This window comes from Aquarana catesbeiana, linkage group LG06 (genome assembly GCF_042186555.1).
Source record: "Aquarana catesbeiana isolate 2022-GZ linkage group LG06, ASM4218655v1, whole genome shotgun sequence".
NCBI lineage: Eukaryota > Metazoa > Chordata > Amphibia > Anura > Ranidae > Aquarana > Aquarana catesbeiana.
Genome location: NC_133329.1, coordinates 35,447,822 through 35,462,066, shown reverse-complemented (window position 1 = coordinate 35,462,066; position 14,245 = coordinate 35,447,822). Strand labels below are relative to the sequence as shown.

Here is a 14,245-nt window from a genome sequence, read left to right as displayed (position 1 = left end):
AAATAACACAAAAGCATCCAAATACAAAGATTAAACCTACTTCACCTTATCAAGGTTCCTGATAAAGTCTGGAGTATGCAGCTAAGATTTTTCTCCCTCTGAGATATGGGCAACTGTTCTGCCCTCAAATGCAAATTTGACTTCGACATCTTATTGCAATACTTGATTTTTTTACAATTAACTTTTATTTTTTCCCCTACTTCAACCTCTCTTTCCCTCTACTGGTCTGACCTCCGGGTGAACATCTTCACTACTACGGATTCATGCAACCCAAGTCATCTCAATAACCGCCGATACCTCAAATCAAGAAGGACTGTTCTACTGGGACTAAGGTACTGTAAACACCTACCCTTATACTACATAAATGGCGCTTAAAAAAGTCTCATTTAACATAAATGGCCTCAACCACCCAGCCAAAAGAGCCTCGGTTTAGAACGAGGCAATAAAACTCCAGGCAGATGTCTTATGTCTCAAAGATACACACTTTGTAGCTGGCAACACCCCCTACTTTCAACAAAAAAATTTCCCCATATGTTTTTTGCCTCAGCTCCCTCAAAACAAAAAGGAGTCCTTATCGCTATCAGAGACTCCGTAGCCTTCAACCTATCAGAAACGTACGTGGACCCATCCGGAAGATATCTCATACTCTTGGGAGAACTTAATAACAAACCATATACAATTGCTAATCTATATGCGCCAAATTCCCACCAACTCCGCTTTCTCAGGAGACTTTACCGCAAAATCTCTACTATCCAAAAAGGATCCCTGGTTATTTGTGGAGACCATAATATATCACCCGTCTACTCTTTGGATACCACCTCCAAGGCCAAACGACCTCCTCTTTCACTTCAACCCCTGCTACACTCAGAAAACATCTATGATGTACGGAGATGCCAACATGCCAACGAAAAGGACTATACCTTTCATTCTGCTAGACACAATTCCTATTCTAGAATAGATCTGATAATGGTAGATAAGATATTATTACAAGCTCTGTCCTCCTCCACCATACATGACATAACATGGTCTGACCATGCTCCTGTGTCCATCACTGTGGTGGAGGGGCACACTCCAAGTCCAGCGTATATCTGGAGAGCTAACTCACGTATCTTCCAAACGCCACAACATGTTAGGAATATCAATAAGAACTTATCTGAATTTTTTGATGTAAATACCAACTCTGTATCTGACCAGGCGGTGCTGTGGTGCGCCCATAAGGCTTTTGTTAGGGGGTTGATGCTTCAGATATGTGCAAGGGAGAAGAGGCAGAGGACACAAAAGCTGAACCTATTAATTAACGATATCAAAACCCTGGAGACCCTGAATAAACAAAACTCTAATTCTCATATTCCCCAAAAACATTCTCAACTTCATTCTGATCTCAGACTCCTTTTAATTAAAAGATATGACAAACACATACAATCTCTAAAATTGTCCCATTATTCTTCAGGCAATCGAGCAGGCAAATTCTTAGCCCAGAGGCTCAAAACAGCCAGGACCAAATCTAAAATCCCTTTTCTGATACACCCTATAGGTAAACACAAAATATACAACCCTAAAGAAATAGCAAATTCATTTTATGAATATCACTCAACACTATATAACTTAGATAAAGACCCTGACACACCACAACCAACAGAGAAGAGCATTCAGGCTTTCTTGTCACAAATTATTCTTCCTTCTCTCTCCCAAACACAACTTGAGGCCCTTAACGCCCCTATAAGGGAGTCTGAGATCCAGAAAGGGATACGCACACTCCCTTTGGGTAAGTCTCCAGGCCCGGATGGCCTACCTAATGGCTATTACAAGACATTCCAATCCAAATTTACTCTGCTGTGGTGTCCTCTGCTTCATTTCCCCCAGAAATGCTTAAGGCTTATGTGGTAACTATTCCAAAACCCGGTAAAGAGCCCACACCCCCGGCCAACTTTAGACCAATATCACTACTCAACACTGATGTTAAGCTTTATGCGAAAATATTAGCCCATAGATTACTTCCCATCCTCCCCTCCCTTATAAAACCTGATCAATCTGGTTTCACGGCGGGAAGGCAACAGGCTGATGCCACAAGAAGGGTCATTAACATTATGCAATACGCTCGATCCTGTCGGATGCCTTCTCTGCTCCTCTCTTTGGATGTGGAGAAGGCATTCGACAGGATACACTGGGGCTATATGAGTCATACACTACAAAAATTTGGTTTTACTGGCCCCATCCTATCTGCTATACTGGCCTTGTACTCTTCCCCCTGTGCACAAGTTTTCACCTCTAATTTACTATCGGATACCTTTACCATATCTAATGGTACTAGGCAGGGCTGCCCCCTTTCTCCCTCAATCTTCAACCTACTTATTGAACCCCTTGCAGAAAGAGTTAGAACGCACCCTAAAATCTCAGGCTTCTCCATTCAAGGACAATCACATAACATAAACTTATTTGCGGACAATATTATTCTATTCCTTTCCTCGCCTAACATATCACTGAGACACGCACACGACACCCTAAATGAGTTCAGTAGAATCTCATATTACAAAGTTAACTTTACGAAATCAATCTTACTAGACTTAGCAATAACTCCATCCGTAAAGTCCCAACTACACGCATCCTTTCCCTATACATGGTGCAAAACGAGTATTACCTACCTAGGCCTAATACTGACCAAAAACCCACATAACCTAGCGGAAGCCAACTACTCATCCTTAATTACTAAACTCACCAAAGAAACAAATAGACTGGCCAATATAGAATTAACTTGGACAGGTCGCCTTGCCTCATTTAACCACTTGACGACCGCCTCACGCAGATATATGTCTGCAGAATGGCACGGGCAGGCAAAATCACGTACCTGGTACGTGATTGCCTTCCCGCGGGCGGGGGGTCCGATCGGACACCCCCCCGGTGCCTGAGGCGGTCGTCTTGTGACTGGGAGCAATGAGAGGTGAGGGGGAGGTCATCTGATCGTGGCCCCCCCTCGCGATCGCTCCCAGCCAATGGGATTCTTCCCCTGCCTCTGTGTAGGGGATGTGATGTCATCTCTCCTTGGCTCGGCAGTTTCCATTCCGGCACCGAGGAGAGAATACTGAAATGTGAGTGCACAAACACACACACACACAGTAGAACATGCCAGGCACACTTTACACCCCCTTTACCCCCCGATCCCCCCCGATCACCCCCTAATCACCTCTCCCCCCGTCACACTGACACCAAGCAGTTTTTTTTTTCTGATTACTGCATGGTGTCAGTTTGTGACAGTTACTGTGGAAGGGCAGTTAGTATTAGCCCCCTGTAGGTCTAGGCTACCCCCCTAACCCCACTAATAAAGTTTTAACCCCTTGATCACCCCCCGTCACCAGTGTCGCTAAGCAATCATTTTTCTGATCGCTGTATTAGTGTCACTGGTGACGCTAGTTAGGGACGTAAATATTTAGGTTCGCCGTCAGCGTTTTATAGCGTCAGGGACCCCCATATACTACCTAATACATGTTTTAACCCCTTGATTGCCCCCTAGTTAACCATTTCACCACTGATCACCGTATAACCGTTACGGGTGACGCTGGTTAGTTCGTTTATTTTTTATAGTGTCAGGGCACCCGCCGTTTATTACCAAATAAAGGTTTAGCCCCCCGATCGCCCGGCGGTGATATGCGTCGCCCCAGGCAGCGTCAGATTAGCGCCAGTACCGCTAACACCCACGCACGCAGCATACGCCTCCCTAAGTGGTATAGTATCTGAACAGATCAATATCTGATCCGATCAGATCCATACTAGCGTCCCCAGCAGTTTAGGGTTCCCAAAAACGCAGTGTTAGCGGGATCAGCCCAGATACCTGCTAGCACCTGCGTTTTGCCCCTCCACCTAGCCCAGCCCAACCCACTCAAGTGCAGTATCGATCGATCACTGTCACTTACAAAACACTAAACGCATAACTGCAGCGTTCGCAGAGTCAGGCCTGATCCCTGCGATCGCTAACAGTTTTTTTGGTAGCATTTTGGTGACCTGGTAAGCACCAGCCCCAGGCAGCGTCAGGTTAGCGCCAGTAGCGCTAACACCCACGCACGCACCGTACACCTCCCTTAGTGGTATAGTATCTGAACGGATCAATATCTGATCCGATCAGATCTATACTAGCGTCCCCAGCAGTTTAGGGTTCCCAAAAACGCAGTGTTAGCGGGATCAGCCCAGATACCTGCTAGCACCTGTGTTTTGCCCCTCCGCCCAGCCCAGCCCAGCCCACCCAAGTGCAGTATCGATCGATCACTGTCACTTACAAAACACTAAACGCATAACTGCAGCGTTCACAAAGTCAGGCCTGATCCCTGCGATCGCTAACAGTTTTTTTGGTAGCGTTTTGGTGAACTGGCAAGCACCAGTGGCCTAGTACACCCCGGTCATAGTCAAACCAGCACTGCAGTAACACTTGGTGACGTGGCGAGTCCGATAAGTGCAGTTCAAGCTGGTGAGGTGGCAAGCACAAGTAGTGTCCCGCTGCCACCAAGAAGAAGACAAACAGGCCCGTCGTGCCCATAGTGCCCTTCCTGCTGCATTCGCCAATCCTAATAATTGGGAACCCACCACTTCTGCAGCGCCCGTACTTCCCCCATTCACATCCCCAACCAAATGCAGTCGGCTGCATGAGAGGCATTTTCTTTATGTCCTCCCGAGTACCCCTACCCAGCGAACCCCCCCAAAAAAGATGTTGTGTCTGCAGCAAGCGCGGATATAGGCGTGACACCCGCTATTATTGTCCCTCCTGTCCTGACAATCCTGGTCTTTGCATTGGTGAATGTTTTGAACACTACCATACACTAGATGAGTATTAGCGTAGAGTACAGCATTGCACAGACTAGGACACACTTTCACAGGGTCTCCCAAGATGCCATCGCATTTTGAGAGACCCGAACCTGGAACCGGTTACCGTTATAAAAGTAACAGTTACAAAAACAGTGTAAAAAAAAACCACAAAAAAAATATAAAATAAAAAATAATAGTTGTGGTTTTATTGTTCTCTCTCTCTCTATTCTTTCTCTATTGTTCTGTTCTTTTTTACTGTATTCTATTCTGCAATGTTTTATTGTTATTATGTTTTATCATGTTTGCTTTTCAGGTCTGCAATTTTTTATACTTTACCGTTTACTGTGTTTTATTGTTAACCATTTTTTTGTCTTCAGGTACGCCATTCACGACTTTGAGTGGTTATACCAGAATGATGCCTGCAGGTTTAGGTATCATCTTGGTATCATTCTTTTCAGCCAGCGGTCGGCTTTCATGTAAAAGCAATCCTGTCGGCTAATTAGCCTCTAGACTGCTTTTACAAGCAGTGGGAGGGAATGCCCCCCCACCGTCTTCCGTGTTTTTCTTTGGTTCTCCTGTCTCAACAGGGAACCTGAGAATGCAGCCGGTGATTCAGCCAGCTGACCATAGAGCTGATCAGAGACCAGAGTGGCTCCAAACATCTCTATGGCCTAAGAAACCGGAAGCTACGAGCATTTCATGACTTAGATTTTGCCGGATGTAAACAGCGCCAATGGGAAATTGGGAAAGCATTTTATCACACCGATCTTGGTGTGGTCAGATGCTTTGAGGGCAGAGGAGAGATCAAGGGTCTAATAGACCCCAATTTTTTCAAAAAAGAGTACCTGTCACTACCTATTGCTATCATAGGGGATATTTACATTCCCCGAGATAACAATAAAAAATGATTTAAAAAAAAAAATGAAAGGAACAGTTTAAAAATAAGATAAAAAAGCAAAAAAATAATAAAGAAAAAAAAAAAAACACCCCTGTCCCCCCCTGCTCTCGCGCTAAGGCGATCGCAAGCGTCGGTCTGGCGTCAAATGTAAACAGCAATTGCACCATGCATGTGAGGTATCACCGCGAAGGTCAGATCAAGGGCAGTAAGTTTAGCAGTAGACCTCCTCTGTAAATCTAAAGTGGTAACCTGTAAAGGCTTTCAAAGGCTTTTAAAAATGTATTTATTTTGTTGCCACTGCACGTTTGTGCGCAATTTTAAAGCATGTCATGTTTGGTATCCATGTACTCGGCCTAAGATCATCTTTTTTATTTCATCAAACATTTGGGCAATATAGTGTGTTTAATGCATTAAAATTTAAAAAAGTGGGTTTTTCCCCAAAAAATGCGTTTAAAAAATCGCTGCGCAAATACTGTGTGAAAAAAAAAATGAAACACCCACCATTTTAATCTGTATGGCATTTGCTTTAAAAAAATATATAATGTTTGGGGGTTCAAAGTAATTTTCTTGCAAAAAAAAAAAAATTTTCATGTAAACAAAAAGTGTCAGAAAGGGCTTTGTCTTCAAGTGGTTAGAAGAGTGGGTGATGTGTGACATAAGCTTCTAAATGTTGTGCTTAAAATGCCAGGACAGTTCAAACCCCCCCCAAATGACCCACTTTTCACTCGCCACATTTTCACTCGCCACCTCTCGGTGATAACATTGGCCCACACTGTACCATGTTAAATAGGTACACTTCATACTATATGTAATAATACACATAATTTCAACACTTATTTGCAGAGGTTCCACATATATGCCATTCACATCACCCCTGACCATCCATGGGAGACCTTACTCCCAGGGACATCTGTCTCCTGAGAGTTTTTCCATCAAATATCTTGGGTTTTCCACCTCAGCTCCTGGGGCTAGTGAATTGTTCGGCCGGCCTGAAGCTCTCATCGCTCTATTTCAGACTCATAGCTATATTGAAAGTATGGGAGGATATTTTCCATACTTTTGTTTTTCCTCCCCCTCCCCTTCCCTCTTATATTGAGACCGATTATTAATGTGTACAACTTATTAATTATAGATATATATCAAGCATCTGCTCCTGATGAGTGGAGGTCATCCATGAAACACGTCGAGCTATGTTGATGCCACTATCATGTTTACAGTCAAGATCATTGCATCAGTTTTATTCTGTTTTATTTCAATATGTTGTAACAATAATGAATTTTTATATATGTATTGTGTGATACATGGGTTATGTGTCTGACGTTATTATCATTATGGATTATTATGCTATCTTATTATGATGTGATGTTTTGGTTGTACACATCATATATGGAATACATTTTTTATTCTATTATACTCTTTATGTGCATTGTATTGAAATTTAGTAATTGCAGTTATATAACAAACTGGTCAGACACAATTTGCATCATCCCCACCCCACAGCCGTATGCTTCATACAAAGTCCCAAACCTCTTTTTTCAATGAATTGTCAAACAGGGATGGAGGCATTGTACCTACGGGTCCTATGCCTCGTATAAAGTCCCAAATCTTCCCTTTCGCCCAAATGCATGTTATCTATGAAATGGATGTGTTGAAAGCAGAAAAAAATGGACAAGCATAAGGATTTGAGCGAATTATAATGGCTAGACAGCCTGGTCAGAGCTACGCTAAAACTACAGCTTCTGTGAGATGTTCCGGTCTGCCGTGGTCAGGACAGACAAAAGTGGTCCAAGGAAGGAAAATCGGAGAACTGGAAACAGGGTCATGGGTCATTAAGGCACATGGGGAGCGAAGGCTGGCCCATGTAGTCCAATCCAATGGAAGAGCTACCGTACAGTTGTGCTCAAAAGTTTGCATACCCTTGGAGAATTGGTAACAGTATGTACATTTTTTAAAGAAAACATGAGTGAGCAGGCAAATTCCATAACTTTTATTTCTTGTGGGATTCATATGCTATTACTGTAGGTCATAGCAAAATGGCACAATCATAAAACAAAAGATGGCAACAAGTAAACCAATAAAATGCCACCCGTTCAAAAGTCTGCATACCCTTAGTTCTTAATACTGTGTATTGCCCCCTTAACATCAATGACAGCACGCTGTCTTTAGTAATAGTTGTCTATGAGGCCCCAAATTCTTGCAGATATTATAGCTGCCCATTCATCTTGGCAAAATGCCTCCGGGTCATGCAAAGTTTTTTGTCGTCTTGCATGAACTGTATGTTTGAGATCTTCGCATTGTGGTTTAATAATATAAGGTCAGGAGACTGTGATGGCCACCCCAGAACCTTCACCTTTTTCTGCTGTAACCACTGGAAGGTCAACTTGGACTTGTGATTAGGGTCATTGTCATGCTGGAAAGTCCAAGAGTGTCCCATGCTTAGATTTCCTGCATAAGAATGCAAATTGCCTGCCAGTATTTTCTGATAACGTGCTGCATTCATCTTGCCATCAATTTTCACAAGATTCCCTGTGCCTTTAGGGCTCACCCCCCCCAAAAACATCAGTGAGCCACCACCATGCTTCACAGTGGGTGTCACGTACCTGGTAGGTTTTGAGCCTGAAGTGCAAAGAAAGACCTCCCTTACAGCTCCCACTCCCATTCCCCTGGAATGGAGACAGAGGACCGGGAGTGAAGAGTGGTATGGGTGCCTGGCAGGATCAACAGTCACTGGAAGTTCAGTAGTGGTGGCACCCTCTGGAACCTGAAGCTGAAGAGAAGACTGAGACTGGAATGCAGGGAGGACCAGGAACCCAGCAGGTAAGTAAGCCGGACGGAGGAACTGGGCTGGAACCAGGAACAAGCAGAAGGTAGTAGACTGGAACGCTGGACTGGAACCAGGAACAAGTAGCAGGTAGTAGACTGGAACGCTGGACTGGAACCAGGAACAAGCAGCGGGTAGTAGACTGGAACGCTGGACTGGAACCAGGAACAACAGCAGGTAGTAGTCTGTAACGCTGGACTGGAACCAGGAACAACAGCAGGTAGGAGCCTGGAACGCTGGACTGGGACCAGGAACAAACAGCAGGTAGGAGCCTGGAATGCTGGACTGGGACCAGGAACAAACAGCAGGTAGGAGCCTGGAACGCTGGACTGGAACCAGGAACAAACAGCAGGTAGGAGCCTGGAACGCTGGACTGGAACCAGGAACAAGCAGCAGGTAGAAGACTGGATACTGGTATACACAGCGGGAAGGTCAACAAGTCGGTGGTTGGTATTGGTCGGACAGCAGAGGTACCAGGGATAACACAGAGGGGTGGTCAGGCAAGCCAAGAGGGTCTGGTGCAGGCGGATAGCAGGATGGTCAAACAGGAAGCTGGGTTAATAACAGGATACACAAATCAGGTAAAGCACACGGAGCGCTGTAGAGCAGACAGCGGGGATTGAGTGTGACAGACTGGTTTAAATAGCCCACCTGACACCAGCGGGAGTGCGCGCGTGCCCGTGCGTGATAGCACCTGTGAACGCGCGCGCCTGCGCAGTGGGACCCGTGGTCGTGTTCCCGTGTGCCTGGATCGCCGGTTACTGGCAGGATCTTCATGACATTGCCCCCCCCCAAGGGACAGCCTCTGGCTGCCCCTTTGAAGAAATTTCTCTGGATGGGCTCTTTTAATGGATTGTAACAGATCTCCAGCATGAATATTATCTTCAGGTTCCCAAGAATTCTCTTCTGGGCCAAACCCCCTCCATTTTATCAAAAATTGATTCTGGTTACCTCTTTTCCTATGGTCCATGATAGCCTCCACCTCAAATTCCTCCTCCCCATCTACCAAGATTGGATCAGGCGGATCCGTACTTCGGCCTGGAAATGGGTTGGAAATAGAGGGTCTGAGCAGGGACACATGAAAAACTGGATGCACTTTTAGTGAATCCGGGAGTTCAAGTTCGTATGCAATTCGTATGCAACTTCATTAATTCTTCACTTGACAGAAAAAGGCCCAAGAAACTTGGGACCCAATTTCTTTGAAGGGCAAGCCAACCTGAAGTTTACTGTAGACAACCATACCTGATCCCCAGGTGTAAGTAACAGCTCACCTCGCCTTTTCTTATCGAAGGTTGCCTTATTATATTCCTGGGTCCTGGTCATGGTCTCCTGTAAAACTTGGTTGTTGGAAGTAAAGAAGTCCAATTTCTCCTGGACTGCGGGTACTGTACATTCTGGAAGAGAGTTAGGTAAAAATGAAGGGTGGAAACCATAATTCCCAAAAAACGGAGTTTGATAGCAGAATGAATAGAATTGTTATAGGCGAATTCGGCCAATGGGAGAACAGAAATCCAATCATCTTGAGCAAAAGAAGAAAAATAGCGCAGATATTGTTCAAGGGTCTGGTTTGTTCTTTCTGTTTGCCCATTAGTCTGGGGATGATAAGCCGATGAAAATGAGAGCTCAATGTTCAAAGTTTTACACAGAGACCTCCAGAATCAGGAGGTAAACTGTACCCCCCGATCTGAAACGATATTAACTGGTACCCCATGGAGCCTGATGACTTCCTTAATGAATGCCTGTGCCATTTCTGTAGCTGAGGGAGTGCCCTTCATTGGGACAAAGTGGGCCATCTTCGACAACCGGTCCACTATGACAAAGATTGAGGTGAAGCCCCCAGCCGGGGGTAATTCTACAATAAAGTCTATGGAGAGCATTTTCCAAGGTCTATCTGGGACAGGCAAGGGTTTTAGTAGTCCCCATGCCTTTGTTTTGTGCCCCTTGTTCCTGATACAGGTGGTACAGGACTCCACAAATTTTTTACAATCTTCGCGTAGCTGAGGCCACCAGAAGGTACGCTGTACCAGATCAGTGGTCTTAGCCATGCCAAAATGCCCAGCCAATGCATGATCATGACAGAGTTCTAGTACTGCAACTGGTAACGTTTCAGGTATAAAGATCCTATTCTCATGCCACAGTAACCCATCCTTAACTTGAAGTTCTGCCTTAATGGAAGATCCCAATCCTGCGGAAGCCTGCTTAATCTGGGAAAGCAGGTTTCCCTGAAGTAGAAGAAAATTCCCCAGGGACAGAATGGTGTCTGGAGGGGAAATCTCTTGGGACTTGTGAAACATCCTAGATAGGGCGTCAGGTTTGGTATTTTTGGAGCCAGGGCGGTAGGTGACATGACAGGAGAACCTGGAGAAAAAGTGAGCCCACCTGGCCTGGCGTGGCTTCAACCTTTTTGCAGTTCTCAAATACTCAAGGTTCTACTGATCTGTAAAAATTAAGACTGGATGAGCGGCACCCTCCAGCAGATAGCGCCACTCCTCCAATGCTGACTTGATTGCCAACAACTCTCTGTCACCTACATCATAATTTCTCTCTGTCGTGGACAATTTACGAGAGAAGAAGGCCACAGGATGCAGCAGGGCCTTAGTTCCCTGTCTTTGAGACAGCACTGCCCCTACAGCAATTTCAGATGCACCTCTAGTATGAACGGCAGAGAGGAATCTGGATGCTATAGTACAGAGGCGGAAGTAAAAAGGCCCTTGAGGGTCTCAAAAGCCTTTTGGGCTTCAGCAGACCAATGGAAGCGTGTACCTTGTTTAGTTACTTGTGTGATAGGTGTAATGATGGCTGAGAACCCTTTAATAAATTTACGGTAAAAATTAGCGAATCCAACGAATCGCTGGATTCCTTTTTTGTCTGTCGGGACTGGCCAATCAAAGACTGGGGTGACCTTTTGAGGGTCCATCTTAATGCCCTTACTGGAAATGACTAATCCCAAAAATGGAATACTTTCCTGTTCAAATTCACATTTTTCAGCCTTTGCATAGACCGTGTTGTCGAAGCCGGCCCAACACACTTCTGACGTGCCTGCGATGGGATTCAAGGGAACAAGAAAAAATTAGTATGTCGTCTAAATAGACGATAACAAACAGGTCTAGAAAGTCACGTAACACATCATTGATAAAGTACTGAAATGTAGCAGGGGCATTGCACAGACCGAAAGGCATCACTAGGTACTCAAAATGTCCATAGCGGGTACGAAACGCGGTCTTCCATTCGTCTCCGTCCCTAATACGAACGAAATTGTAGGCCCCGCGGAGGTCAAGTTTGGTGAATATGGTGGCCGTCCCCAGTCTTTGGAACAACTCTGGCACCAGGGGGAGAGGGTACCGATTCTTCACAGTGATCTTATTTAGTTTGGGGTAATCCACACAAGGTCTGAGGGTTTTATCTTTTTTCTGCACAAAGAAGATGCCTGCACCTGCGGGAGACGTGGATGGACGAATGAAGCCTTTTTTAAGGTTTTCATCAATATATTCTTTTAAAGCCCCTTGTTCCACTTCAGTTAAAGGGAAGATTCTTCCAAAAGGAATCTCAGCACCGGGAAGTAATTTGATGGGGCAGTCATAGGCCCGGTGAGGGAGTAAAACCTCTGCCCTCTGCTTGCTAAATACATCCAAGAAGTCATGATAGGCAGAAGGGATGGACGGATGTAGACTAGGGTCTGTATCTAGGCAGAGCAGGGTAGGGTTCTCCTGAGCATTCTGAGTTCTGCAGAACTGCTGGCAATAAGAAGACAGGAAGGTAACCTCACCTGTGATCCAATTAATGTCTGGATTGTGAGCCTGTAACCATGGCATGCCGAGGATTATGGGAAACAGGGGTGAAGCGATAATATCCAGGCGTAGCTGTTCTTGATGGGAATTGGAAATGGAGACGGGTATTGGAATAGTCTCCTGGGTAACAGGTCCAGATTTAATAGCGGTTCCATCAGCTAGATGGATGGAAAGTCCATGGGCCTTAGGCAACAAAGGTATCTGGTGTTGGGTAGCAAAAAGAGAATCCATGAAACAGCTGCAAGCTCCGGAATCAATAATGGTGGTTATTTGCAGAGTCCTTCCTGGAAGCTGTAGCAGGAGAGGGAGAGCAAGGTGAGTGGTATTCTTAGCTAGAGGTGTAGTAGACAGAGATAAGCACTTACGGAGTTTAGGGGACAGTTCCTGACATAGTGCCCAGGTTCCCCGCAATACAGGCACAAGTTATTTGCTCGACGACGTTGTCGTTCCTCCTGGGTGAGAGAAGGCCGCAGGACTCCTAATTGCATTGGCTCAGGTAGGTGAAATGTGGAGGTAGGTGATGTTTGTGACGAATGATGAGGGACCTTAGGGGTAACCCAAGTTGGACGAGAAGATCCCAAAGCTCTCTCAGACCTACGCTCTCGTAGGCGTCGATCGATCTGGATGGCTAGATCGATCAAGGCATTTCAAGTCTGTGGTGTACCCACCCTGGCCAATTCATCCTTCAGAGAGTCAGAAAGTCCCATCTGAAACTGATAGCGGAGAGCCGCATCATTCCAATTAGTGTCCGCACTCCACTTCCTGAATTATGCCACATAGTCCTCTGCTGCCCTGCGACCCTGTTGAAGGGTATGCAGAGCCGCCTCCGCAGTCATGGACAGCTGGGGGTCATCATACAACTGACCCAATGCGTCAAAGAAGGTGGAGAGATTGGTCAGGGATATGTCCATTTGCTCCAAGAGGCGATGGGCCCAGGTTTGGGGGTCACCAGAAAGCAGAGAAATTACGTAGCCCACCTTGGTAGCCTCCAGGGAAAAGGTACGTGGCTGAAGAGCAAAGAATAATTCACAGGAGTTGCGGAAGGCCCTGAACTTATGGCGATTCCCGGAGAAACGTTCAGGCGTGGGAACCTTGGGTTCTGGAGGGAGCATCACCACGGTTGAGGAAGGCCCGACTGAAGGAGCAGGAGCAGAAGGAGCCCCCTGGACCCCATACTGGATACTGGTATACACAGCGGCAAGGTAAACAAGCCGGTGGTCGGTATTGGTCGGACAGCAGAGGTACCAGGGATAACACAGAGGGGTGGTCAGGCAAGCCAAGAGGGTCTGGTGCAGGCGGATAGCAGGATGGTCAAACAGGAAGCCGAGTCAATAACAGGATACACAGATCAGATCAGGTAAAGCACACAGAACGCTATAGAGCAGACAGCGGGGATTGAGTGTGACAGACTGGTTTAAATAGCCCGCCTGACACCAGCGGGAGTGCACGCGCGCGTGCCCGTGCGTGACAGCACCCGTGAAAGCGCGCGCCTGCGCAGTGGGACCCGTGGCCGCGTTCCCGTGTGCCTGGATCGCCGTTTACTGGCAGGATCTTCATGACAGTGGGGATGGTATTCTTGTCACTATAGGCCTTGTTGACCCCTTTCCAAACATAGTGCTTGTGGTTGTACCCTTAAAGTTCTATTTGGGCTTGAGAAGAGAATTAGGTAGGTGAGCTTGTTCAAGAAAAGTGGCACAATCCCCAAATAAGGTAAACAAGTTCAAGGACAAAGTACCCCCTTATTTTCCAGATGGAGAGATTAGGGGAAGTGATTACTTTTTAGCATGCCTAACTAATATAACCGCAAAGAACAATATATATACTGCATGTCAGGAACCATGAATCAGATGGAGACAAAAAATGCAGTAAAAATCACACCTTTTTAATAAAATGTTAAAAATGGTACAATTAGTAAACATAGTCAAAACAGAGTCAGGGTAAGGTAGC

At 45.7% G+C, this 14,245-nt stretch overlaps 1 protein-coding gene across 1 annotated transcript in view; it reads left to right on the top strand.

Moving 5' to 3' along the window:
• The first annotated feature begins 287 nt into the window (after positions 1-287).
• LOC141147942 (guanylate-binding protein 6-like) overlaps positions 288-14,245 on the top strand; it is a 58,422-nt gene continuing 44,464 nt past the window's right edge. Inside the window, exon 1 of the mRNA XM_073635102.1 lies at positions 288-332. The gene's annotated coding sequence lies outside the window, so the exon portion shown is untranslated. The remainder of the gene's footprint in view (positions 333-14,245) is intronic.